Source organism: Sciurus carolinensis, chromosome 8 (assembly GCF_902686445.1).
Source record: "Sciurus carolinensis chromosome 8, mSciCar1.2, whole genome shotgun sequence".
NCBI lineage: Eukaryota > Metazoa > Chordata > Mammalia > Rodentia > Sciuridae > Sciurus > Sciurus carolinensis.
In genome coordinates this window covers 12,009,750-12,035,850 of record NC_062220.1, presented here as the reverse complement: position 1 = coordinate 12,035,850, position 26,101 = coordinate 12,009,750, and the positions used below count along the sequence as shown (strand labels likewise).

At 38.4% G+C, this 26,101-nt stretch overlaps 1 protein-coding gene across 1 annotated transcript in view; it reads right to left on the bottom strand.

Annotated features, from left to right (window-relative positions):
• LOC124990799 (TRPM8 channel-associated factor 1) overlaps positions 1–19,597 on the bottom strand; it is a 46,727-nt gene extending 27,130 nt beyond the window's left edge. Inside the window, exon 1 of the mRNA XM_047561195.1 lies at positions 19,455–19,597. The gene's annotated coding sequence lies outside the window, so the exon portion shown is untranslated. The remainder of the gene's footprint in view (positions 1–19,454) is intronic.
• Positions 19,598–26,101: the final 6,504 nt, after the last annotated feature.

Sequence of the window (26,101 nt, the reverse complement as noted above, 5' to 3'; positions counted from 1 at the left end):
ATGTTGTAGGAGATGCATAGCTTTTTATCCTAACTGGTTTTGGTTCATACTTCCTTTCCCTATTTCTCTTCAATGCCCCTTCTCTAAACGGATTCCTAAGGATATCAATTAGAGGCCATGTGGGTAGCTGGGTTCAGTGGCAGGGTTTGGGTAGAGGGTCTGAAAGGAGTGGCAACCTGGATTCAGGATCCTGCCCATTAAAGCCCACCTCGGCCTCAGGCTTCTCCAGGCTTCAGGTTTCTCAGCTAAATGAGAAGGGCTGTGGACATGCTAAGTCCCTTCTGGATCCTAAATGTCAGGACTAATAGTGGAGCAGGTTAAAACTTCGCAATGAGTTTCACGAAAGAGATACTAAATTGAGATTAATGGTGCAGATATTACATAAAATAACAAAGGACAAAAATGTACACTGGAAAGATACAAGCTAATTTACCTCCGAGGATGGGCGCCGAAGACCTGGCGCAGAAAACGGGTTTTAATTGCTTATTTTAGGAAGGGAGGGGAGGGTAATGTGCTGAAGCAAAGGTGACAAAAGGCTGGCATCTTATATATTATTTTCTGAATGTAGTTTTAAAATGAAAAAGATGTCCAAAAAGGGGACAGATGTATTAGTCTCTTAGAGGTTAGGTTCCAGCAGGAAAGAAATCCAGCACGGAATAAATAAGAGCCAGAGTGGTAGAAAAGAGGAGGAACTCAAGAAGCCTCTTTGGAAGACATCTGCCTCCTGGGCCCCAGGGTCCCTGGCCTAGAGCCCGCCCACCCTCACAGTTCCGCGGGTGGACTCGGCAGGGAGCCTCTCTCCCACCTGGGCCCGGTGACCTGCGTGCAGAGCCAGCCCTGATTCGGCGGGTGCGCTCAGGCCAGCTCCAGTTCCAGAAACCATCTTGGGACAAGACTCACTGTTGCCCGTCCGTCAGTTTCCACACCGGCTATTTGAGAGGAGGGACGGCGTCCTCCGTCGGGGATGGGTCCAGGAGCCGGGGCAGCCGGCCTGGGGATTTGGAAATTAGTGGTGGAGAGACTGGTGGGAGGCCTGTCGGCGGGAGGTGGGCTGCAGTGCAGAAGGGGCGAGGAGGGGGCCGTCCGAGAGCTGATTGGCAGCCGCTCGCTGGGGGCGGGGCTTGGCCGGCAACCCTTGGACAAGAGGGTCCTGCTTTGTGTGTCTCCGCTCAAGATGCGATCCCAAACCCCCTGCGGAGACTCTGGCGCCGCCCTAGGAGGGCAGCGGGGAAATTTGTTACCCAAAATCCCAAACAACAAAAAACAAAAACCGGTGAAAAGAGACCTGTATGCAAAATAATACACAACTCCCCAAGGAAAGGTTAATTTTATATATGAATATATACATATATATATATATATATGTATATATTCATATATATACACATGTGTTATACATACATATGCACTTATATATGTATGTGTGTATATATGTATATATTATATATATATATGCATGTTAGGTGTGTGCTCTTCCCCATTATGTTTCTATATTATATATAAAATGTTACATATTTATATATTAAGTAACAAAGTAAGAGTATGCGTTTTTGTACATTTTTAAAATTACTTTATATACTTGTATAAATATGGAAATTATATAGATTTAATGCTAGATTATATTAATTCTAATATTTTAAATTATATTTCAAAGTATTAGAATCAGTTACTTCAGATAATAAATGGATTATTTATAGGTATTTCTATAAGTATTCCTTTTAGATGATTTAGTTCAAAGTATTTTTTCATCACACACCTCATTAGCATTTCAACAGTTACACGTATTATTTTGTAATAAAGTAAATAATCAACTAAAAAACTAGATAAAAGTCCTTAAATAGTTGGTCGGCTTCTCTCTGAATATGATTTCTCCCTATGTGGGAGTTTCCTGGACTTAGGTCCTAGTTCTGACCCATTTCAACCAATGGTGGGATTTCATATTTGACCTTGGAGCCAGGGCCTGGCTTTATGCCTGACTAGGTCCTGTCTTGAACTCATCTGAGTCTAGCTTGGCGAGCTCAAGAATATGACCTGGGGAAAGCCACCTGTGCCTCTTTGTGGCTGGTCCCCAAGGCCTGGAGGACACCTGTATGGCCCCTTGGCATTCCCCAGCTTCCATCCCTCTGTTTGCCCTTGTCCCTATTTGCTAAGCACCTAAGGAGAAGGTGTCTCCAGACCACACTGGCTGTAGCAGAGAACTGTGATGAAGATCTGTTCCCTTGCTGCAAAACAGCTTCCACAGTGTACCTTCCAGGAGAGGGGTGGATTCAGGGGTAAAGGGGAGAGAACACATCCTGTAGTGCTTAAGGGTTTCATTACAATTCCCCAAGCTAGAGGATGCACGGGCCCTGCACTCTGCTTTATTCTTTCAATTCCCCATTTCACTGGATCCTAAGCAGGTGCTCTATAATGCCCACTAGACAAATGGACAAGAAAGGCAAATGTGGGGGAGAAAGTAAGTCCCTAGGAACATTTCTCAAAAGTTTGGCATAAAAAAACTGATCGAATCACCAGTTTCCTGTGTTGCAAATATTCTCCTCTCCTTTATGCTCTTTTCTTTCTATATCTCTTAATGCTCCTCAAAATGTAAGCAGGGTCTACCTACTCTCTCTGATCAAATGCCACATAATTAGCTCAATCTATAAGCCCCATATCCTTTTTGATTTCTATATTCTCCTTCAGTTTGGTTTTCTTCTAGTTTTCTGCTCTGAGTAGACTTAAGGTAGTCTGCCATGAAATCCTGAAAGCACTGAAATAGCTTTTGAGATATTAAGTTCTGTAAGTACTCAGCAACAAGTGCATGAACAATTCATGAAAAATTCACAGTATGAAACATTATCTAGTTCTTTAAAAGAATTAGTTCAACTTGTTACATTGAGGAATGGTTCTGCAATTTTTTTTTCCTTAGACATTTTGCCTTTTTAAAATGTTACAAGTATATTTTGAAATTAAAGTCTATTTAGTGATACCACTCTTAGGTCTCTACTCAATGGAAATATTAGTTAAAGGATATGTACTAGAATCTTCAGAACAGTAAAATCCAAACAGTATACAACTGGAAGCCACCTAAATATTGCTGTTCTTGGTTCCTCTACCCTGATCTCTATCATCTGGGTAGAATCAGCAGTAGAATGTTTAGATAAATTCTGATATACTTATATGAAATACTATACAGCAATAAGAATGAACAAATTCCATTATATACAAGATGCATGAATCTCACCAACATGCTAGAGAGGGAAAGAAACCAGAAACAGAAGATTATATACTGAAGGATGATATTTACCTAAATTCTAAAAAACAGATAAAACTAACCTTTGAAATTAAAACTCACAATAATATTTACCCTTGGGCAAACTAGTGACTGGTCCAAGGGGAGTTTTTTGGTTATTGTTGGTGTTTTCTCAATGAATTTAAACATTGGTCCAATTTGCAAAAATTTGTAAAATTTCACAAAGCTATACATTTATGATATGCTGATATCTGTTTCCATGCAAATGTCATATGTTAATAATGTCAAATTGTATTTAAGTTCTAGCAATTTAGTTGATTAGATACCCTGAATCAAACTACTGATGAAGCAGCCTATAGAAAATATTATAAATGCATAATGAGATGATAAACAAGGAATTTGCAAAGCCAAAAACAAATGAAAACTAGGAAACCCCAAAGCAAGCACAAGAGCTGGTTTTCATCATGATGCTTCTGCATAACCCCAAGAATGTATGGGGAGTGACTCCATGAGGTTTCCAGTCTCTGATATTGAAACAAATGCCACATAAATGGTTTAATTTAAAAGATCACCCCTGCGCAAAGCTCAGATCCCACAGGGGTACTCTTTCAGGGTAACCGTAAATAAGAAAAACAATTGCCCAACACAGAAGAAATCAATGCAACCTGCCCGTTTTAACTCTGCTGGAGAGTGAAGGGGGTAAAATCCCTGAGAATCAGTAACTAATTGCAACTTGGTTACCCACGTATATTTGCAATCTGAGTTCCTGCTGCTTCTATGAGTTGAAAAGCACCACACAAATAATATAATTTGAAGTGGTCCCCTTATGGTAGTGTTTCTGGTTGGTAGAAGCAAATGCAGATCTTTTCTGGAAAACTTAACTTCAATGCACTTACAAAGAATTTGTATAGAAAAAAAATTTCCACACAAAAAGAGCACGAAAATCACATAACCATGTACCATGAATGACAACCATAACACACAGGGAGATCAGACTCTGGCAGAATTAGAATTAATAGACATAAAATATAAAATAGCCATACAATGTTAAAAATTCAGCAAACAGATCTAGAAATGAAAAATATAATAGCTGAAAGAGAATAGTTAAAATAAAAATTCACTTAAGAGATTAAATAGAAGATTAAATAAAACTGAAGAAAAATTGTTGAACTGGATCTATGACAGAGGAAATTATTCACAATTCAGGCAAAATCTATAAAAAAATATGGAAAATGTGAATAAGGATAGAAGATATGGAGTGTACAGTAAGAAGATCTGACACACACTAGATGTGATCTAGTGGATATAATAGAAATGGATATAATAGAAAAGTTACATGTGAGTTACTATCAGAAAAAATAATTGTTACATATTTTCCAGAGATGCTAAAAGACTCCAGTCCTCTGACCCAGGAAACTTAATGAATTCAAACAAGTAAAATACAAAGAAAAATACTCATTTAGGTTTATCACAGCAAACTGAGGGACAGAGGATATTAAAGGGGAAAAATGAAATAGAAGTATTCCAAGGGGAAAGAGAACAGATTACATAAATAACTGATTTTAAACTCCTGTTTCTGAGCAGGAAAAGAAAAAAGACTGCAAGAAAATATTTTCAACATACAGTGAGGAAAGAAACAATATAGAATTCTATGTCCTGCAAATGATATTCAATTACTCTCTTAAGAAATGTCATTTTCCAAGCTGACAAATACTGAGAATTATCAAAAGACCCACATTGAAAAAAATTCTAAAGAATTTTTTTTCGAGGGGTGGGTACTGGGGATTGAACCCAGGGATATTCTACCACTGAGTTACATACCCAGCCTTTTTTATTTTTATGTTGAAAAAGGGTCTTGCTAAATTGCCCAGGCTAGTCTGGAATTTACAGTTCTGTCTCAGCTTCCAGAGTAGCTGGGATTACAGGTGTGCACCACTCCCAGATAAAGGATGCACATAAGAAAAAGGAAACAAGTAGGCAAGAAAATCAATGGAACAGAAGACACTCACACAAACCCACATAAATACAATTACCACATACTAGACAAAGGCACCAAAAACGAACACTGGAGAAAAGATGGCCTCTTCAATGAACAGAGCTGGGAAAATTGGAAATCCATATGTAATACAATGAAAGTTAACCCCTATTACTCTGCATAAAACGCAATTCTTAGTGGATCAAAGACCTAGGAATTAGACCAGAAACCCTGCACCTACTAGAAGGAAAGGTAGGTCCAACACTTGGGCGCAGGAACTGACTTCCTGAACAAGACTCTAAAAGCAAAAGAAATAAACATCAATACATGAGATGGCATCGAAGTAAAAAGCATCCTCACAGCAAAAAAAAAAAAAAAAAAAACAATCATTAGTCTGAAGAAAGGGCCTACAGAATGGAAGAAAATCTTTGCCACCTGCACCTGATAGGGAGTTAATTTCCAGGATATACAAATAACTCAGAAAGTTTAACACACACACAGAAATAAAACAAAACAAAACACCCAGAAAAACCAAATAGCTCAATTAATAAATGGGCAAAGGGACTGAACAGACCCTTCTCAAAAGAAGAAATACAAATGATCAACAAAGTATAAAAAAAAGTTCAACATCTCTAGCAACTAGCAGAATGCAAATTAAAACTACAATAAGATTCCATCTCACTTCAGTCAGAGTGCAAATATCAAGAATCCAAGTAACAATAAAAGTTGGCAAGGCTGTGGGGAAAAGGGAATGCTTGTACCTTATTGGTAGGACTGCAAATTGGCACAACCTTTCTGGAAAGCAGTATGGAGATTCCTCAAAAAACTACGAGTAGAACCACCATTTGATCCAGTTATCCCACTCCTCAGCATATCTTCCAAGGATTTAAAATCATAATACTACAGTGACACAGCCACATCAATGTTTAGAGCAGCACAATTCACAATAGCTGAACTATGAAACCAACTTAGATGCCCATCAACAGATGAGTGAATAAAGAAATTGTGGTATATATACACAATGGAATATACTCAGCCAGAAAGAAGAATGACTTTATGACATTTGCCTGTAAATGAATGGATCTGGAGACTATTGTGCTAAGTGAAACAAGACAATCCCCCAAAACCAAAGACGTTTGAATATTTTCAATGATATGTGGAAGCTAAACCACAAAAGTGGGGAAGGAAAAAAGAGAAGTTCAGTAGATTAGACAAAGGGAAATGAAAGGAAGGGAGGGGGATAGGAATAGAAAAGACAATAGAATAAATCTAACATAATTTTTCTATGTACACATATGAAAATAACTAAGTGAATCCCACCATCATGACCAACCCCAAGATGGGGTCCTAATTAGAATAAGATATATTCCATAAATGAACTTCACTGTATGTATAACTAAGACAATAAAATTTAAGAAAAAAAAAAGAAAAAGGAAAATTATCTGAGATATAAGACAATATACTGAGACTTCCAGTTGTGGTATTGACAGAATCTCTTTGGAACAACAGTAACAATAGCTAGTAAAAATATAGAAAGCAACTGAAGACTCTGATAAGTAAACAGCTGAAGTTCTTGGAAGAGGACTTGAGGAGATACAATCCTAGAGGGACAGAAAATAAAGGACATGAGCTCCACGTTCTCTGTGGTTTTTGCCTTTTGATATTCTCTTTATTTTGAATCAGTAATGGGCAGTGGAATGCAAACCAATAACATAGCAGGGTCATGGGGTTTATTTAAATTGCTTTTAATGAATAATTAATTAACTTGCAGGAAAACAACAGGTGTACTAACCCTGAGAATAAACAGGTAGAAACAAAGAGAGCCAATTAAGAACTATGCCAAGAAGGAAAGATCAATGGGGATAACTTCTGAGAGAGTCTACTGGAATCACTGTATAGTTAGGATTTATGGCCTTATGTTTCTCAGTGTACTTAAAGGAAACTTCTTTCCTAGCACAGGTGTAACTAAGATAAAGTTTGCCCCATCATTGACCCCCAGCACCCAGATTAACCTAGAATTGCCTTGTAGATGATGCCCCTCCCTCCAATACGATGTTCATCATGAAAGTTCCAGAAAGGACAAACTAAGGTCAAAAACTCCCCCACATGATGTGAAGGCGGAGTTAAACATCTGATTGGTGAAGACTGAAGAGGGTGTACCTCAGTTTTCCTGGCAAACATCACGCAATAATAGATTTGTAAGTAGCCTCATGTTTCCTCTGTCATTTTCTGCTGGGAGACAACCTCCCTACTCAGCTCATGTTCCGTGCTTAAGCCTTACTTTCAGGTACAATAAAATTCTCTTGCTTGGATTTTCACATCTGATTTTAAATTTTCTTTCATCAAGACACAAGAACTGAGGTTTGGAGCTCTGTTTCCCCATTCACAGGTAAAATAGTCATACTACAGAGTAACTGAAGTCAAACAGCAAGTATGACTCTTATTGGTTCAAGATGACCAAACCAACTGGAGCTCAAAGAAAAAAAATTTCAGACATGACAGATCATTAAAAAGTGTATGAAAATAACACAAGAGGGAAGAAAATATGATGGCTAGAAGATAAAAAAAAAGTAGAGCGAACATAGTTATGAGAAATGACATTATGACAATGCATAATCAGAATCCTAAAGGCAAAGTGGAAATGAAACAGAAGAAATATGTTAACAATGAATGACTGAACATTGCCAAAAAGGGATGAAAAACCACACACTGAAAAAACATTCTTCAAACAGAACCAATATGAAGAAATCTATGCTCAAGCACCTCACAGTCAAATTGCTGAAAACTGAATTTATGGAGAAGACCTGAATAACAGTCAAAGATAAAAGATGTTCTCCATTCAAAGAAACAAAACACAGCTGACTTTTCACAAGGATTGATGAAAGCAAGAATATGATGGATTTAAAAACAAAAACTTTCAACCAAGAAATCTATGCACAACAAAATATCACTGAAAAATAAAGACGAAGTAAAAACAAATTAAGATACACAAAACTGAGGGAACTTGTGACTAGCAAATACAGTGTAAGAACTAAAGAAAGGCATTTTTCAGGATTTAGGAAAATTACTCCACATAGGGGCACAGTGCTCTAGAAAGAAATAGAGAATACTGGAAAGAGTAAATGTGTAAATGTAAGTGAATATTGACTGTTTAAGTCAACCAAGATAATGTCTTGTGGGATATAAAACATATGAGATGAGGGTTAATAGAGATAAAACATTTTAATGTTTTGAATTGTTTTAGAATAGGTAAAAATAATTAAGGTTGACTGTAATGAGTCAGCAAGACAGATTTGAATATATATAGTAATTATTAAAAGTAATGAAAATTTAATAATTCAACAATAATATAGGAGGGAAAATTCAAAAAGTGTTTGATTCAAAAGAAAGCAAGAAAAAGAAAATAACAGATGGAACAAAGAGAAAACAATGTACAACTTGGAAGACTTTAGCCCAATTGTTATGGACTGCATATTTGCATCCTTCCAAAATTCCTATGTTGAAACCCTAACCTCTGAGAGAAGGGTACTAAGTAGAAACCTTTGTGAGGTGGTTACATTAAGATGAGGTCATGACTATGGAGCACCCATGATTGGAGCAGTGTCCTCATAAGAAAAGAGACTAAAGCTCCTTCGCATGGCCATGTGAAGACACAGTGAGAAGGGGGCTGTCTGTGAGCCAGGAAGTCAGACCTCACCACACAAGATTGCTGGCATCTGTATTTTAGAACTCCCACCCTCCAGAACTGCAAGAAATGAAGGTCCATTGTTTAAGACACCCAGTCTATGGCACTTCTGTTATGGCAGCTTGACCCAAAAAACTAATCAATACTCTTTTGAAAAGTAAATGAATGGTCTTTTTTTTTCTTTACTATTTAATTTGATTTATTACATCAATCAGCTTTCATATAGTGAACCATCCTTGCATTCCAGGAATAAATTCCATTTGATCATGGTGTATGATTCTTCTAACGTGCAGCTGAGTTCAGTTTACTAGTATTTTGTTGAAGATTTTTGAGTCAATTTTCAGAAGATAAATTAGTCTTCTTTTCTTACAGTAGGCTTTGATATCACAATAACACTGGTCTTATAGAAGAGTTAGGAAGAGTTCCCTCCTCTTCAATTATTTGAGAAAGATTGCTGTTGGTTATTCCGTAATGTTTGTTAGAATTCATCCATGAAGCTTCCAGTCCAGGGTCTCTCTTTACTGGGAGATTTTTGGTTACTAATTCAGCTTATTAGGTTTATTAGGTTTATTTCAATTTCATATCTCAATTGATGTAGGCAAAGTATTTGACAAAAATCAATATTCTTTTGTAATAAAAACACTCAATGAACTAGGAATAGAAGCAAAGTACCTCAACATATTAAAGTTAAGGTACTACAAAACCACAGGTAACACTATACACAGTGGTGCAAAGTTGAAAACTTTCCCCCCAAGATCAGGAACAAGGAAAGGATGCCTGCTTTTGTCATCTCTATTCAACATAGTACTGGAAATTCTAGCCAGAGCAATTTGGCAATGAAGAAACACACAAGGCACTTGAACTGAAAGTGAAATATTAAAATTATCTGTTTGCAGATGTGACCTTAGTATGTAGAAAACACTATGGATTTTTTAAAAGTATTTTTTAGTTGTAGATGGACACAATATCTTCATCTATTTATTTTTATGTGGTATTGAGGATGGAACCTAGTGCTCTGCACGTGGGAGGCAAATGATCTACCACTAAGCTACAGCCCCAGTCCAAACCCTATGGATTTTACATACAAAAGATAGTGTTAGAGATAGGTAATGGATTTAAGAAAATAGCTGTTTATAAAGCCAGCACCCAAAATCAATTGAATTTCTATACACTAACAATGGCCAAGCTGAAAAAGAAGTTATGAAAACATCCCATTTATGATAATATCAAAGAGAATAAAATACTTAGTAATTAAAAAAAAAAGTAAATGAATGAGTAAGTTCCTTCAGTCTGGATCTTAGATGTCACTGAAAGGTGCATTTGTTAAATGCTCATTCCTCAGAGCGGGCTGTTAGGAGGCTATGGACACTAAGAGGTGGGGCCCAGTGGGAAGGTCTTGTGGTCACTGGGCTGTGCCCTTGCAGAGGATGGTGGGACCCTTTCCTGTCCTGGTTCTGGGGGAAGCAGTTCTTTCTGCCACGTGCTCTCTGCCATTACCTATGGCCTTGTCACTGGCCCCAAATCAACAGGTGAAGATTTAAGTGCATCTTTTTTGTAATCGGATAAAACAAGTGCATAAAAATCATTATGGAGAGACATGATTTGAATATCATAAATAACAAATTTGACCTTATTAACTCATATGGCACAAATATATTCCCAACAAGTGAGAATATACACAATTTTAAGTGCATGTTAAAACATTTTCAGAAAAATAAAACCCTTTATATTGGCATAAAGCAATTCTCAAAAACTCAGCATACAGAATATATTATGTATTATTATATTCTTTGATAATAATGGGGATTAAAGTTGAAATTAGTAATAATAAATTAATTAGAAAATTTCCATGTTTTGAAATTAAAGAATTTAATTTAACCCTTAGAGAAGAAATCATAATGGAAATTAGGAAATGTTTTTAACTCTATAATCATTAAAATGCAATGTACCAAAATTTGTGGAAGGCAGCAAAATAAACTGCTATAGAGAAATTATACCTTTAAATGCATATATTAGTAAAAGAGGAAAGGCTGAAAGTAAAATATCTACACTTGTATCTTAAGGTATTAGGAAAAAAAACAAAAGCGAAAGGAGGTAGATGGCAGGGTATAATAAACACGGCAGGAACCAAATTGAAAAAAGGTGGAGAAATTCACAAAACACTAAAAGTTGATTTTAATTAGCCAAAGTAAGATTGATCAATAAGGAGTGAAGGGATAAGAAAATACATTGAGATGATCAAAAAAAAACAGGTCACACTATTACAGTCCAAAAATCACATTAAAACAACAAAGTGAGGGTTGGGGTTGTGGCTCAATGGCACAGTGCTTGCCTGGCATGCCTGAGGCCCTGGGCTCAATTCTCAGCACCACATATAAATAGATAAACAAACAAACAAACAAATAAATAAAAAAGGCTGTTGACAACTAAAACAATAGTAAAAAAATAAAAAATAACAAAGTCATATGAATAATTATAAATCTGACAGAATCTAGGTAAATTTTCAAATGACTTCAAATCATAATTTATCGAGAATGACACAAGAAGAAATAAAAAATATAATTTCATCCATTCAGGTAATCACATCAAAAATAAAAAAAAATTTCCCCAAAAGAACTTTAGATCTAGAAGGGTTTCTGTGGTAAGTTTTCCTGAACACTTAGAAAAATGTAATACTATTAAAAATAATTTGAGAAAAAAAAATTCTCAGCATAACTTTGATACCAAATCTGGTAACTGCATTTCAAGAACAAAATATAGGAGTCTAATGCCACTCAATAACATAGATTCAAAAACGCTAATCAACATATTAGCAAATAAAAATTCAAATTCAATGATATATAAAAAGAAGAGTCCAAAACATACTCACATGTGTTCACCTGCCTGTTTTACAAGAAAGTAACGTAATCAATGGTGTATTTTCAATGCATAGTTCAATGCATAGTTCTTTTTTTAAAAATATTTTTAGTTGGACATGATGTCTTTATTTCATGTATTTATTTGTATGTGGTGCTGAGGATCAAACCCAGTGCCTCACACATGCTAGGCAAGCACTCTACAACTGAGCTACAGCCCCAGCCCAACACATAATTCTTTACTGATTACACATCTACGTGGAAAAAATGAACCCTGACCCATATCTCATGCCATACCCTACACACACACACACACACACACACACACACACGCACACACACAATAATATGAGATGAATTCTAAGTCTCAATGAAAACAATGAAAGAGTTAAGCATAGGGTAATTTTTTGTGATGAAGGGGGAGGAAAAATTTTGTTAAATAGAACTCAATTGCTGTCTGTAAGTGTTTTGACTATAAAAATTAGATATTATTAAAATGAAGTACATTTAAAAAGTTCTTTTTATTAGAAGACATCATTTTCAGGTGAAAAGGCAAGCCACAGATCAGAAGAGGATATGTGCAACTCATAATACAACAGATAATGCATATGTATATCCAGAATATAATTAAATGATCTCACAAAATGAATTAGAAAAAGCCTACCTCAAACGGATAAGAAGAATGAACAAGCATCTTTTTCAGAAAAGATGATATTCAAATGGCCAATACAAAACGAAAAGATGCTTAATGTAATTAGTCATCAGAGCCACACACAGTAACACCACAAGATACCTAGAGACACTCTGTATGGCTAAAAGCAGTTGTGATGACAACATGGAATGTAGCAAAGATCTAGAGCTGCTAGAACTAACATATATTTCTGATGGGAGGGTAAACTGTGATAGTCATTTTGCAAAGCTGCAATGATCTATTCAGGTTGGTCAGATGTATGTTCAATATAAAGGGAAGAAATGAGTGTTTTTACCTACTAAAACATATATTTGAATCTGCTTTCTTTTAAATAACCAAAACAAAAAAAAAAAAAAAAAGGAAAAAATAATGTCCACCAACAAAGGAATGGACAAATGTTTATGATGTACTTATACAACATTACTACTGAGTAAAGAAAAAGAATAAAGTAATGGTATATGCTACTGAATAGATGATTCTCATAGACCTGATGTTACATGAATCAAATTGAGCACAGAGAATACTTTTGTATGACACAAATTTGTGAAGGTCAAGATGAGACCGATATTTGATGAGTTCTGAACAATGAATTATCTTTGAGAATGAAAATTGACTGGGATAGGGAAAGGAGTCTTCTGAGGTCCTGAAAACATTTGATATCCTGACCTCACCACATGTGCACATAGTGAACTTTATGTAAGTTGTACTTAAATATTTTATTAAAAGCAAATTCTCTAAACAAGTCTATTGATAATCTGAATACTGATTTTATTCAATAATAATAATAGTAAACATGTGAGATGTACTGATAACCAGTGCTATTTAACTTAAAATTAAATCTAGCTAAGAATGTTTTAAATGTGTCAAATGTGTAATAAAACTAGAACACTCCTAAAACATTAAATTTAAAACCTCTAATTTTTCAATAATAATAAGAAAAGGATGGGGAAACAAAAAATGAAAAAGAAAAGGGGGAGAAGAATTAGACAAAAATGGAAAGGAAAATGAAAAGCAAAGAATAACGTGAGAAATAGAGTTGTATCATTAATTACAATAAATATAAATGAACTAAATTGTTCAGTAAGTTATAAACTATCAGATGAATACTAAATATTTATTTGTTACAAATTTATTATATGTTTATTTATAAATATATAGATAAGTATATATATTTAAATCCAGGATTTTAATTTAATTTAATTTAAAATTAAATTACTACATATATATTTAAAGCAAAGATTTGAAATGATTTAATGTCAAAGAATGAAAGACAGAAAAATGATATAAATGACAATCAAGACTTGGTTTTATGTTTGTATAAATATAAATTAAGATTATAAAACAAAAAGCATTACTAGGTACTCCTAATGTAGGATCCTTACATTTTGGTAACATATTAAACATACCACAATTCATTAATAAAATAACATCAATATATAAATAAAAAGATATAGCTCTACAATAAGATATCATCAAATATCATAAGATATAAATATCATCATATTTGAAAAACTTAATGATTTCTGTAAGTGACAATTCAAGCAGATAAAATTTTGGTGAGGATATGTAAGATTAGGTTCATAACTAACACACTTATTCTAAAGGTACACATTGAACACAACATAACTGGAGAATACACATTCTTTTCAAGCAAATGAAGAAAACCAAGCAAAAAGGTCAGCTTCAATAAATTCGAAGGAATTGGTATCATAATTCTCTGAATACAAGAAATCTCGTGACAATTTGGAAATTAAAATACACATTTCTAATAAATTCATGACTCAAACAAGACACTACAATACTAATTATAAACACAATTTCAAAATCAAAAATATATCAAGCTGGATGTGGTATGCTTGCTTGTGATCCCAGCAACTGGGGAGGCTGAGGCAGGAGGACTGCAAATTCAAAGTCAGCCTCAACAATTTAGCAAGGCCCTGAGCAACTTAGCAAGACTCTATTTCAAAATTTAAAAAAGGAGTGCTCAGTTGGTTGAGCACTCCTCGGTTCAATTTCAGTTTAAAAAAATTAAAATTTGTGAGATATAGCTAAAAATGCAATGACAAACAGATTTAAAAGCTTATATAAGAAGAAAAGCTATCCCCAGAACTACAAAAAAAAAAAAAAAAAGAAGAAGAAGAAGAAGAAAAGCTCTGAATTAATGAGCTAAGCATATAATTTAAGACATCAATGATAGTAGAGTAAAATAGACATTATTACCTCTTGTACATGTATGACTGCATGAGCAATGTGATCCTGCAATATGTATAATCAGAAAATGAGCCATTATTACACACTATCTATGTATGATCTATCAAAATGTATAAATGCATTCTACTGTCATGTACAACTAAATAAAATTTTAAAAACTTAAATAAATAAATAGAAAAATACAAAGAAAGCAGGAGGAAGTAATAATATAAGTAAAAACTAGTGAGTAAAAAGGCATAAAGATAGAAAGGGAGTGTGTTTCTTAGTGTGTGTGTGTGTTTGTGTGTGTGAAGAGCTAACAAAATAGTTCACATTCCAGCAAAATCAAAACAAAAGAGAAAGGAAATATACAAATATTAGTAATGAAAGGGTTTGTAACAATAGATGAAAAGATATGAACAATTTATTGCATTAATTTTGAATACATATATTCATATAGTTTGAGTATACATGCACATATATAATTTATGAAAACTGACTCCATAAGAAAACCTAAATAACTGAACTAGAAATTAAACCAGCAAGTTCTAAATTCCAAATCCAGTACAGTTTGCTGATGATTCAAAGAAGTATTCAAGGACCAGATAATTCTAATCTTACACAAATTCTTCCATAAAGTAACAAAAAGAAAAAAATCCATATTATTTTATGATAATACCAAAACCAGACAAGGATAGTGTAGAAAGGGATAACTGTAAACCAATATCAATTCACATTAGTAGATGCAAATCTATAATATTTGTCTTTATAGCTATATCCACACATAAAGTTTATATATATGTATATATATATGAGATATATTTCCTATATATATATATGTATATATATATATATATATACAAATAGAATTGATATCTTTCTCAGGTTTTATTTTAGAATTACAAAATGAATTTAATATTATAACCTAAACTTTATGCTTTACTACATTAATATATTTAAAAGAAAGAATTATATGATAATTTCAATAGCTACAGAAGAAGCATTTGATGAATCATCCACTTATAAATAAGTGCTCATCAAAAGAATAAACTTCCTTATTGTGGGAAAGACATTATTTACAAAACAATGAAACGTTTAAAGTTGACATAGTAAAATGTTTCTCTTTATTATTTTAAAGACAAAACGAGATGTCCTTTCCTTCTTTTATTCAACATTATTCTGGAAGTCCTAGCCAATGCAATAAGACAAGGAAAAGAAATTAAAGATATAACAATTAGAAAGGTAGAAATAAAATTGTCATTATTTTCAGATGATATGATTGACTAATTAGCCAATCTGAAAGAATCTACAGGTAAATTTAGATGAATTCATTCTATCAAATTTAATTGACAAATAGTAGCATATAGAAGGCAACTGGATTTGTATATGCCAACAATAATAAGCTACAGAATTTAACTGAAAACAATTAAAAAAACATTTATGATAGCAGTAAAAGATACAATGTACTTAGAAATAAATTTAACAAAAAATAAGCAAAAGAAATACAAGGAACAATAGCACAAAATATTAAAGATAACCTAAATAAACAGCCTCATGTACCAGGATGTTTGAATACATTACCCCAAAATCATGTGTTGGAAATTTAATTACCAATGCTGAAGTGTTGAGAATCAGGACCTAATGAAAGATAACTGGGCCATGAAATTGTAATGAATGAATTAATGCCATTATTGTGAGAGTTGGTTTATTATAAAGGAAGGTGTTCGGAAACCTTTTACTCTGTCACCCTTTCTTTTCCCTTCCACTATGGGATGATGAGACAATAAGGCCCTTGCCAGGCAGATCCCTGGATCTTAGACCTTTCATTCTCTAGAACTAAGCCAAAAATTTCTATTCCTTATAAGTTACCCAGTCTCAGGTATTCAAACACAGCAGCACAAAACAAGAACAAGTCGGAGTTAATGCGGTATCAATCAGAATTCCAACAGCCTTGCTTGTTTGCTTGCTTTTTTGTTTTGGAGAAGATGACAAGTTTATTTAAATATTTATATGGCAGGTCAAAGGTCCAAGGATAGTTAAAACACTGTTAAAGAAGGAGAATAAACAGATGGGGGAGCTTTTCCTATAAAATTTCAGGACTCATTATAACACTATAGTATTTAAAAATTATTTAGTATTGTTCCAGAGTTAGATAATAAGAGTAAAGAACTTAAAACAAATCCATGCATATATGGAAAACTTGATTAATGGGGAGCATCAGTGCTGGGACAATTGATTATCCATACAAAATAAAAACCATAAAAATCAGTTTCCATGTGTATTAAGACTAATTGCTGATTGCAATACAAATAAAAGCCAATGGAAACCATTAGAAGTAAATATAGTAAAACTAATTTATCATCTTGAAGAAGCAGTAATTTTTCAACAAAATAAATTATCAAAGAGAGTACTGGTATCTTGAAATAAAAATTCAAAACATTTTCATTGAGAGAGACAGAGATACAGAGAAAGAAAACCTCAGAGGCAAACTGAAAGCAGGAATTTGCAGCATAGATAGCGACAGAGGATTGATTAGTGTGCAGATTATATAATGAAAGCACTCCAAAAAAAAAGACACACATCCCAATATGAAAAGGAATCCAGGACAGGGACTGGAATTTCACTGACAGAAAGCACAATACCTGATCAACATATAAAAAGATAGCCAGTCTCATTAGTTATGGGGAAATGCTAACTGAAATCAGGGTGGAATGCTATTCCCTCCCTGTCGGATTGGGTGAACGTGAAATTTGACAAGACCAAGTTAAGACAAGCATGTGGAGCAGCTCAAGGGAGTGTGAACTGGTTCAGCACTTTCGAAACAGCTTTGAAATGACCTGATGAGGTTGAATGTACACAAATGTAGTAATCCAGCCATTCCCCTCCGAGGTGTGTACTCTAGAGAAGCTCCTGCAACGTGTACCCGGATGTTAGAAGACATATTATTTGTCAGTATACCCTGTAATAGGCACTTTTAGAAATGGCCCTGGCAGTCCCGCCTCCAGGTTTCCAGCCCTTGCAAATCCCCTCCCTTTGAGTGTGGGCTGGACCTAGTTAGTGATTTAGGTCTAATGGATAGAAAATGGCAAAAATTATGTATGCTGTTTTTGAGGTTAAATGACAAAAAGAATCTTTTTTTTTGTTCTTCTGTCTGGAAGCCCCCTTTACTTACGGCAAAGTGGCTAGCCTTTACACAGAAGCCCATGTGACAAAGAACTGATGTGTACAGCCAGAGTCAGTCAGGCCAAAAGCCTTGCTGCAGTCCAGTGAGTCAGCTAGAAGGAGGTCCCCAGGCCCACTCCTATCCTTGAGAGGGCTGTGGCCCCGGCCAACACCTTGAATCCTTGACTGCAGCCAGTGAGAGACCTTGAGTCAGAGACTCCCAACTCAGTCACCCTGGATTTCCAGCCCACGCAGTTCATGAGGTAACAGGGAGATAATAGGGTTTGTTTGGTTTGGTTTGGGGTTTTTGGCTTTAAACTGCTTGGTGTCCGGTAATTTGCCACCTAGTTACAGATAGCTAACACGCCTCCCAAACTAGAAACAACCCAAATGTCCACCAGCAGGAGAATGGACAAATTAGAGCACATTAAACCATAAACAATGGAAATGAAAGAAGCATCAACAAGGGTGAGTCTTACAGACTTCAGAATATGTACAGGATAATATTCCTTAATATGACTGCTAAACGTGGGGGAAACCAACATGTATATGCTTCTGGTACCCACACGCAAATGTGGCAGAACTATAAAGAATGCAAGGGAATGGTTAAAACGAAAATCACGACAGATGCCATGTCTTAGGGAAGGAAGGGGGAGGGGACAGCTCCCCCAACCCCCCAATATGGCATCTAATGTACTGCATTGCCCTCCTATCTCTTGGCCTAGAAGATTGTCAGGATTCATTTGTTACCCTTCAGACCGCTTTTAGATGTGGTGTATTCTTTTTGCCCAAACATATTTTATAAGGCAAAGTTAAGAAAAGACGAAAGCAAACCATTGAAAAGCAATTGATGTACAAATAAACAGTTTGGAGGATGAAAGGAGGGACAGATGGTGGGCTGGTCAGCTAGGCAGAGACATTCTGTTCTTTATGTCTAGTTAGAGTTCTACTTCTTCCAGGAAAGTTTCCATGATTATCCAGTTGGCAACGATTTCCCCCCTATACTGTGCTTAAGGCCTTCTCCCTCCTTTGCAGGTCGGGCCAACTCCGTGGTCAGCTGGGAGCTGTTTTTCTAGGAACTGTAGGATCCAGCACTTGCTGCTTCAGGCCAAATGCATTCCAGACTAACATTTTCCGCAGTCCCTGCACCCACGCTGGCCACCACCCACCCCTCACCTCCCTCCCCCAACACAAACACACCCAGAGCCCGGGGGGCCCCCGCAGCACTGGGGAGAAAAGGACTTTAACCTTGGGGGTTAAGCAGAGACAAGCTAACCCAAAGGAATTCAAGATCGCGTCTCCCGCGCGCGAGACAGCATCACTTCCAAGGGCCCTTTGAACAAATCTCCATCGCTCCTGGCGGATCACAAACCAAATAACTCGAAAATAGGGGGGGTCCTTCGCCTCCTGGCAAGCAGAAGGGAATAACAATGGGGCTAGCACGAAACAGGTCTTGAGCTCTGAGAAAACTCCGAGTAGGCACAGAAAGGAAGGAAGGATCCCTCTGTGGGACATCCCTGCCACCCTGGGGCACGCGCGGAGCCCCCACACCAATGCACACCTCTGCCTCAATCCCTCTCCCCGAAAGGGTGCACCGCCCTCGGGCTGCGGCCTTCATCACCGCAGGCCTCGCCTGGTCCACACCCCACGCTGCCCCCACTCACCCTTTGCCCCGCTATTTAGTCCCTGCAGAGCGGGTTCGGGCAGAAAGGACCAGCAGGGAGGAGGCAGCGGTTGTTCCGAAAGGGAAGGAGCTCCTCTGTTGGGAAGGGTGGACGAGAGCAGCGGGACGTGGAATGTCGCAGGCTTGAAAGGCGGAGGGAGGAGGGGGGCGTCCTCGGGAGCTGATTGGTCTCCACCGGGGTGGGCGGAGCGAGGCCCGCTGCCCACCCCAACCCCACCCCCAGACCCTGTGGAGGACCCGCTTTGTGTCAGTTTCTACCCCAAGATGCGGCCCCAAAGTGGGGATTGGAGACCCAGGCGCCTGCCCTGGGAGCACTAAGACTATTTATGAACCGATAACCCGTGATAATTTTTATATAAAATAATATGCAACTATTTTTACTACGATTTAAATATATGGATGCTAGAGATTTTTAGTTTAAAATTTCAAGTTGCAGTAAAATGAAGAGTACGACTCCGTTCATATAAGAAAATATTCCCCGAGTGCTTACGTAAGGGGTAGGGCTAAGCGTGAAGAAGTTAGTTTTTGACTCCCTGTTCACAACCACTGGTTTGTTCTAAAATAGCACAGTCCTTGTTTTATATGTTTAGCAAAGTAGTCAGGTGTTAATAAGGTGCAACAGATTAAAAGGAAACAAAAACAAAACCCCGGACTCCAAGCTTCCCCTCCCCTACTTACAAGCTGGGGAGAAGACACGTTTCTGTGGCTACTACAGTAAATTATCACACGTTTAGTGACTTTAATACAACATAAATTTATTATCCTATAGTGCAGTAAGTCAGAAATGGAGCACAGGTCTCCCTGGGTTATTACTGAGGTGTGGGCAGAGCTATATTCCTTTTAGGAGGCTCTGGAGAAGAGTTCATTTTCTTCAACCACTCCATCTTCCAAGAGTCTTTCTGCCTTCAATTCTCTGGCAACAGTCTCATCACTTGGACTTTGGCTTCCATGATCACACCTCTTCTGAGTCTCAGATGCCCTCTGTTACTTAGCAGGAAACTTGTGATTACACTGAGCCTCTCCAGATGATCCAGGATAATCTCCCATCCCACAGTCAGTCACTTAGGCATCTTAATTCTATCTGTGAACTCAACTCTCCTTTGCCAGGTACATTGCACATTCCCAAGTTCTGGGGGTTAATACCTGATCCTTTTCAGGGCCATTTTTGTGTCTACCACAGAGGGTTGATTGGTTTCTCGCTCTGTTCTCATCTGTGACAGTGGGACTGGTGACCATCTCTACCCCATAGGATCATGATGAGGATTAAATAAGTTAATGCAGGTAAAGCCCTTAAAGCAGTACCTGACCGGTGGCCAACGACGTCAATGTCCACTGTGACCACAGAGATGCATGGATCCTTCAGGATCCTTTCCATGAGTCTTTGCACTACACAACTGCCAGTGACTTCGGTCTACAAAGCGAGCCTGCCTTGGGGGTCCCTTCACCTCAGCTGCTGGCCCTCTCCCCAGCAACAGCGAACCCTTCCTCTCCCTACTGAGGGTGCGAATTCATCCCGTTCAGGCTTGGATTCCTGCTTCCCTTTTAATGCTCATCTCCCTTGGGTCATTCAGTTCATCTTCTCTCTTCTGTGTTTTTCATCTTTGTCCCCCAGATAATTAAAAAAGCACAGTGGGTAGAACACCCTATCAACAGAAAACTTGCCTTATCCCCTTACCGCCACTTACTAGCTCCGGAAAAGTCCACCGCTTTTCAGGATTGTTAACACAAACGATCATGTGTGAGAAAGGGCGCCCCTAACTCTCCGGGGCTGTCACGACTAAGCTTGGAGTCTGGCATGGCCTCCCCTCTCCCCTCCTCTGCTCCCAGGCGCAGAGCCAATCTGAAGAGAGCATGTGGGTGACGTCAGAGGAGCGGAGGGGGTTGGGCGGGGGGCGGCGACACACACACACACACACACACACACACACACACACACACACTGGAGGTGCCCGAGGACTGTCTAATGATGGCAAGGATTTTGCTTTGAAAGAGCACTGGCACCTGAATTTCAAGGTCATGTTGCATCTGAACCTGTGCCAACCCTTTCTACTGCCTGCATTTCCGTGGTCCTTTCTTGATACAGCGGATCGGAAGAGTTGTTTTAGTTCTCAAATTCTGTGACCAACTGCATAGCAAAAACAACACCAGCTTAAAATGGTGTGCTCTGCGTGTGAGTGTCTGGGAAGGGAGGGGAACACTCAGGCATGTGTCCTGCTGGCTGTCAGCATCTGAGAGGAGGAGGGGTAAGGCAAGAGAGAAATGCAGCTGTCTTGGCAGAGAAGGAGGAAGAGAGAGCTCAGCTGCAAGGAACTCTGGTCCTTTGGAAGCAGCCCACAGTCCCCAAACACCTTCTGCCTTCGCAGGCCCCTGCAACACCCTGTTCAGCTGCACACACACTCCAGCCACCGGTCGAGCCTCTCACCAGGGTGGTCAGAAACCCCTTTTGTGTGGGCAGCCAGCTCGTTCACTTCTAAAAACCTCTGAGAGGCAAGCACACTGCCCCGCCGGAGAGGCTGGCAGAGTAGTGGTGAGGGAAATTGGACTCTCGGGAGAATGAGAGGACCCAGGCACCAGAAGGGAAAGAGTAAGAGAGGTACAGGAGCTGCAGCTGACCCTCTGATCCCCGTCACTGCCTGTTAGATTGGGATGGGGAGCTCTGGGTTCGGTGCCCTGAGATACATGCGCTTCTTGGAATGCTACCACGCCATGAAGGCCATGAAGGCGGAAGGGGCGGGGAGGGAGAGAGGGAGACTCAGAGGTCGGTCAGATGCCTTCCTCTTGGCTAGATTGGAAGCTAGGACGGGTGAGAAGAGAGAGTTGGTACTGAATAGAACCTGCCCTTGTTGACTTGGCCTGTGTGGCCTTGGCCTATGTGGCCTGCAAATCTCTTTTCATTTGCATGCAACTGGTAGTTCGCAGTCTTGTCTATAGTGTTGGAAATATAAACTAGGACCCACTCTCCAAAATAGGGCAAGACAGTTTTTTCAGCCATGTATCTGAATTTTTCAGTGCTGCTCATTTGGCATCCTCTCCCCACCTCTCAGGTGGCTAAGACTTATCATTCCTTGCTTCAGTGACTTTGTCAATGCAGAGAGCAACTTCATAGGTGTGTGGCCACCAGCTGTGGTCATTTGGCACCAGGCTCACAAATTATGTAGCTCCTCCTGCCAAGCATCCTGAAGAAGTTATGTCTTAGTAAAACCATGAACTTCTGAATAGGTTTCTAAAGGAGCTGAGATAGTGAGGTGAGAGAGGAAGGACCTTCAGAGTCTGCCAACAGGAGACAGTCTTGATATTCACAATGTTTGGTGAGCTCCAGCTAAGCACCTGCTTTTCTTGTGCCACCTAGAATCGAAGCTAGTGAGCCCCTATTAAGGGGGACCTTTATGTTAATGGCTCAAGAGCCCCATGATGCCCCATCCTTAACTTGATTTTCGGGGAGTTTCCGAAGGTTCATCAGGTGTGCTTGTGACTCTGCATTTATTTTTCCAATTCAAGTTGCCACACCACAGGAATTCCCCTTTGTCCACCCAAGGGAATATGTACAGTGGAACTCTTAGGACGTGATCATGAATCCAGTGCTACAAAGGTCAGAGGGTACTGTGAATGAGGGGCGTAGGCAGTGTGATGTTAGGAGGTCATGTAGAGTCTGACACACACAGACTCTTCTGAAGGGAGCCCGAGACCGTCGTCCATGTGGATGCAGGCCCTTGTTCCATTTCTTAAAATTATGTTTTGATTCATTGTATACATATGGGGTACGACTTTTCATTTCTCTGGTCATACACAAAGTAGAGTCACATGTTTGTGTGATCATACATGTACATAGGGTAATGATGTTTTCTTGTTCCATTTTCAGATCATTCAAGAAAAGTTGAAGTCTGGATCCTTATGCAAAGTCTGATTTCTTAGACATTTAAAATTAAGAAGATTAGACCATTATCCAGATACCCTAAACACACCTCTAGGGACCAAACTTAGTCCCTGAGCTGTTGCTTTGTGACCTCTATTATAGGTGAACTTGAAAGCATCTTTCTGTTATGTCATATACAACGTTCTCAGTTGAAAATGTCACATTCATAAAACAAAAATGCTTTGTTTTTTTTAAGCAATTTAATTCTGACACTGAGAATCTGTCCTGCTGTTAACAGAAAACTCCATCAAAGAAGCTTTTGCCTGGGCCTCAGCCACCCTCTCTGGGGTCAGACCTCACTTTATCACATTACCGTTGATATTCATGCTCAGTGCTTGATTAAGGTGATGTGTGCCCAGCAGTTGACCTGAAGGTGTTTCTTTAGGAAAAAAATTCTCATTCTCTCTTTTATATACAGCTCTCCAAAGCTATTTTAATTTAGAGGCAATGAACATACTTTTTCCAAATGTTGTGGCAATGGTAACGCCAATGCCACCAGCTTGGCCTATTTGTGTCACATTACTCTTCTTGGTTTGATTATTAGAATATTTTTTGATGTGCAGCATCATTTTCCCCAGAGTTATATGTAGAAACAATGCACCGTTGGTTTCCCACAGCTCACATTTAGGAAGTTTATTTCTTTAGACTTGTACCAAACTGTGTGGAAGTTTAACCAGTGAAATCCTAACACTCATACAATTATTTGTACAATTATTTGTTGAAATAGTGGGCTGTTGGAAAATCAAATAAAGAAATGCAATTTCATTGTTCCAAACTAAAAGAAGGAGGGGTTGAAGTTCCAGAGGTCAGGAGAAGGTGGGAAGGGAAGAACAGACCTGCAAGACAGGACGGAGTCCTTGGCCATCAGTTGTTGAGTCTGCACCCAGGTATTTGTGCCAAGAGTAAATGCTGGGTGGGGGGCTAGGGCCTCTTGTCCCCCCAGCGTGGGAACTATGGCAAAGCGTGCTCAGCTGTAGGGCTTATGTGATGGAAGGAACACTGTAGAAGGGAGAATGCTGTCATTACCTCCAGTATGGTGCTGAGTAACCCTCTTTCTTCTTGGGATCTGCACTTTGATGAGGGGAGACAGCACAGCAAAAGGAAAGAAACAGGGCAGGATTGTGAAATTCCGAGATGAAAACACACACACACACAAAAAAAAATGAATCAAGAAAACTGCTAACCACTCTGGCACTAAAGAACCCCTAGCCTGGGAGGTACCCATCTCCCGGCAATCCACACATTCTCGGTGATGTAACTACATGCACCCCACCCAAGGCACTGTCCCTCTGCCCCTCATGCTGCCACCTGTAAGCTAAACCTGCTTCGTTCCTGAAACTCACTGGAGGAGGTGAGAAGGGGCAAGAGGTTATGGTAGAACTGCTCCTGATTCATTGAGGTTTGTAGATCTGGTCTGTGGGGCTTCTGTGCTTAGGAAATTCATACACCCGTGAAGAGAAATTTAAAAAATGTTTCAAAATCTTTAGGTGTCGGTAAAACGTGCTTTTCCCCAACCCAAATTCTTTTTCAGGCCTTTCTTCTGACACAGGCTTCTTGCCAAACACTGTCAGAGACACATCCTTTGAAGTTGCTAGTCTCAACTGGCTGTTGAAAATTATCATCAAGTGGCTATCAAGTAGAGAAGTACAAAGGACAAGGAAGGAGGTTGTTTTGCATTACAATGCACACATATGATTTTAAAAGCCGAGCTGCCTTCTAAGAATGGAAAGAATTAGTCATAGGCCTGGGTTTGGCAATAGCATTAGGAGCCCAGGCTGTGACAGGCCCACCGAGCATCTCACTGTTCCTGATGGTTGGGACGAGGAGAAAATATTTCCTTTAGGCAAAGTAGCTAAAAAACAAGCCAAATCTGATTCAAGGAGCTTCAAATGCTAAGCGAGGCAGCAGACAGACTATCACAAAGGCAGAAGCCAGGCAAGCGGTTCAGAGAGGCTTTCTAGAGGGGCTGCTTCTTGATAGTCTGTGTGCTTCACTGTGCTCTGTGAACATCTTTCACCTCAGCAAATTAGGGGCTTCATTTAGAGGTCTGGGGTGGAAAGAGAGTTGATGCTTTTAAATGTCGAGGATTATTTGAAGGTCTCTTCCTGTGGTGTGAGTCTGGATGCACAGATGAAGGAAAAATAAAGGCCTAATTATCCCTAATGTTGAATTGTTTTTCTATTAAGAATTTAAACAGAAAGAGGGAAAGATCCAAATCAATCTCCCATTACAAGAGTCAAAGAAACTACTCTTCACGTTATCAAATATTTATTCCTCTTTTAAATTTCTATTTTTAAAAACAGATGCAAATAGTACCTTATTAATTAATTGAATAATTTTTAAGACCTTTTATTTTGGAATAATTATAGATTCACAGGAATAATCAAAAACGTATAGGGGTGTTCTGTGTACCCTTCATCTACTTTTCCCCAGTAGTTTTATTTTGCTTAATTATAGTTCAACATCACAAATAGGAAACAGACATTGGTGGAATCCCTTGAGCTTATTCGGGTTTTGTCAGTTTTGTTTGCACTCACTTGTACATACGCATACACAGTGTTAGATCATTTTATCATGTGTGTAGACTTGTGTAATCACCACAATCAAGACACGGAACTGTGCCCAAGGACAGTGGTGCACACATGCCACCCCAGCTACTCAGGAGGCTGAGGCAGAAGGGTGGTCAGCCTGGGTAACATAACCAGACCATCTCA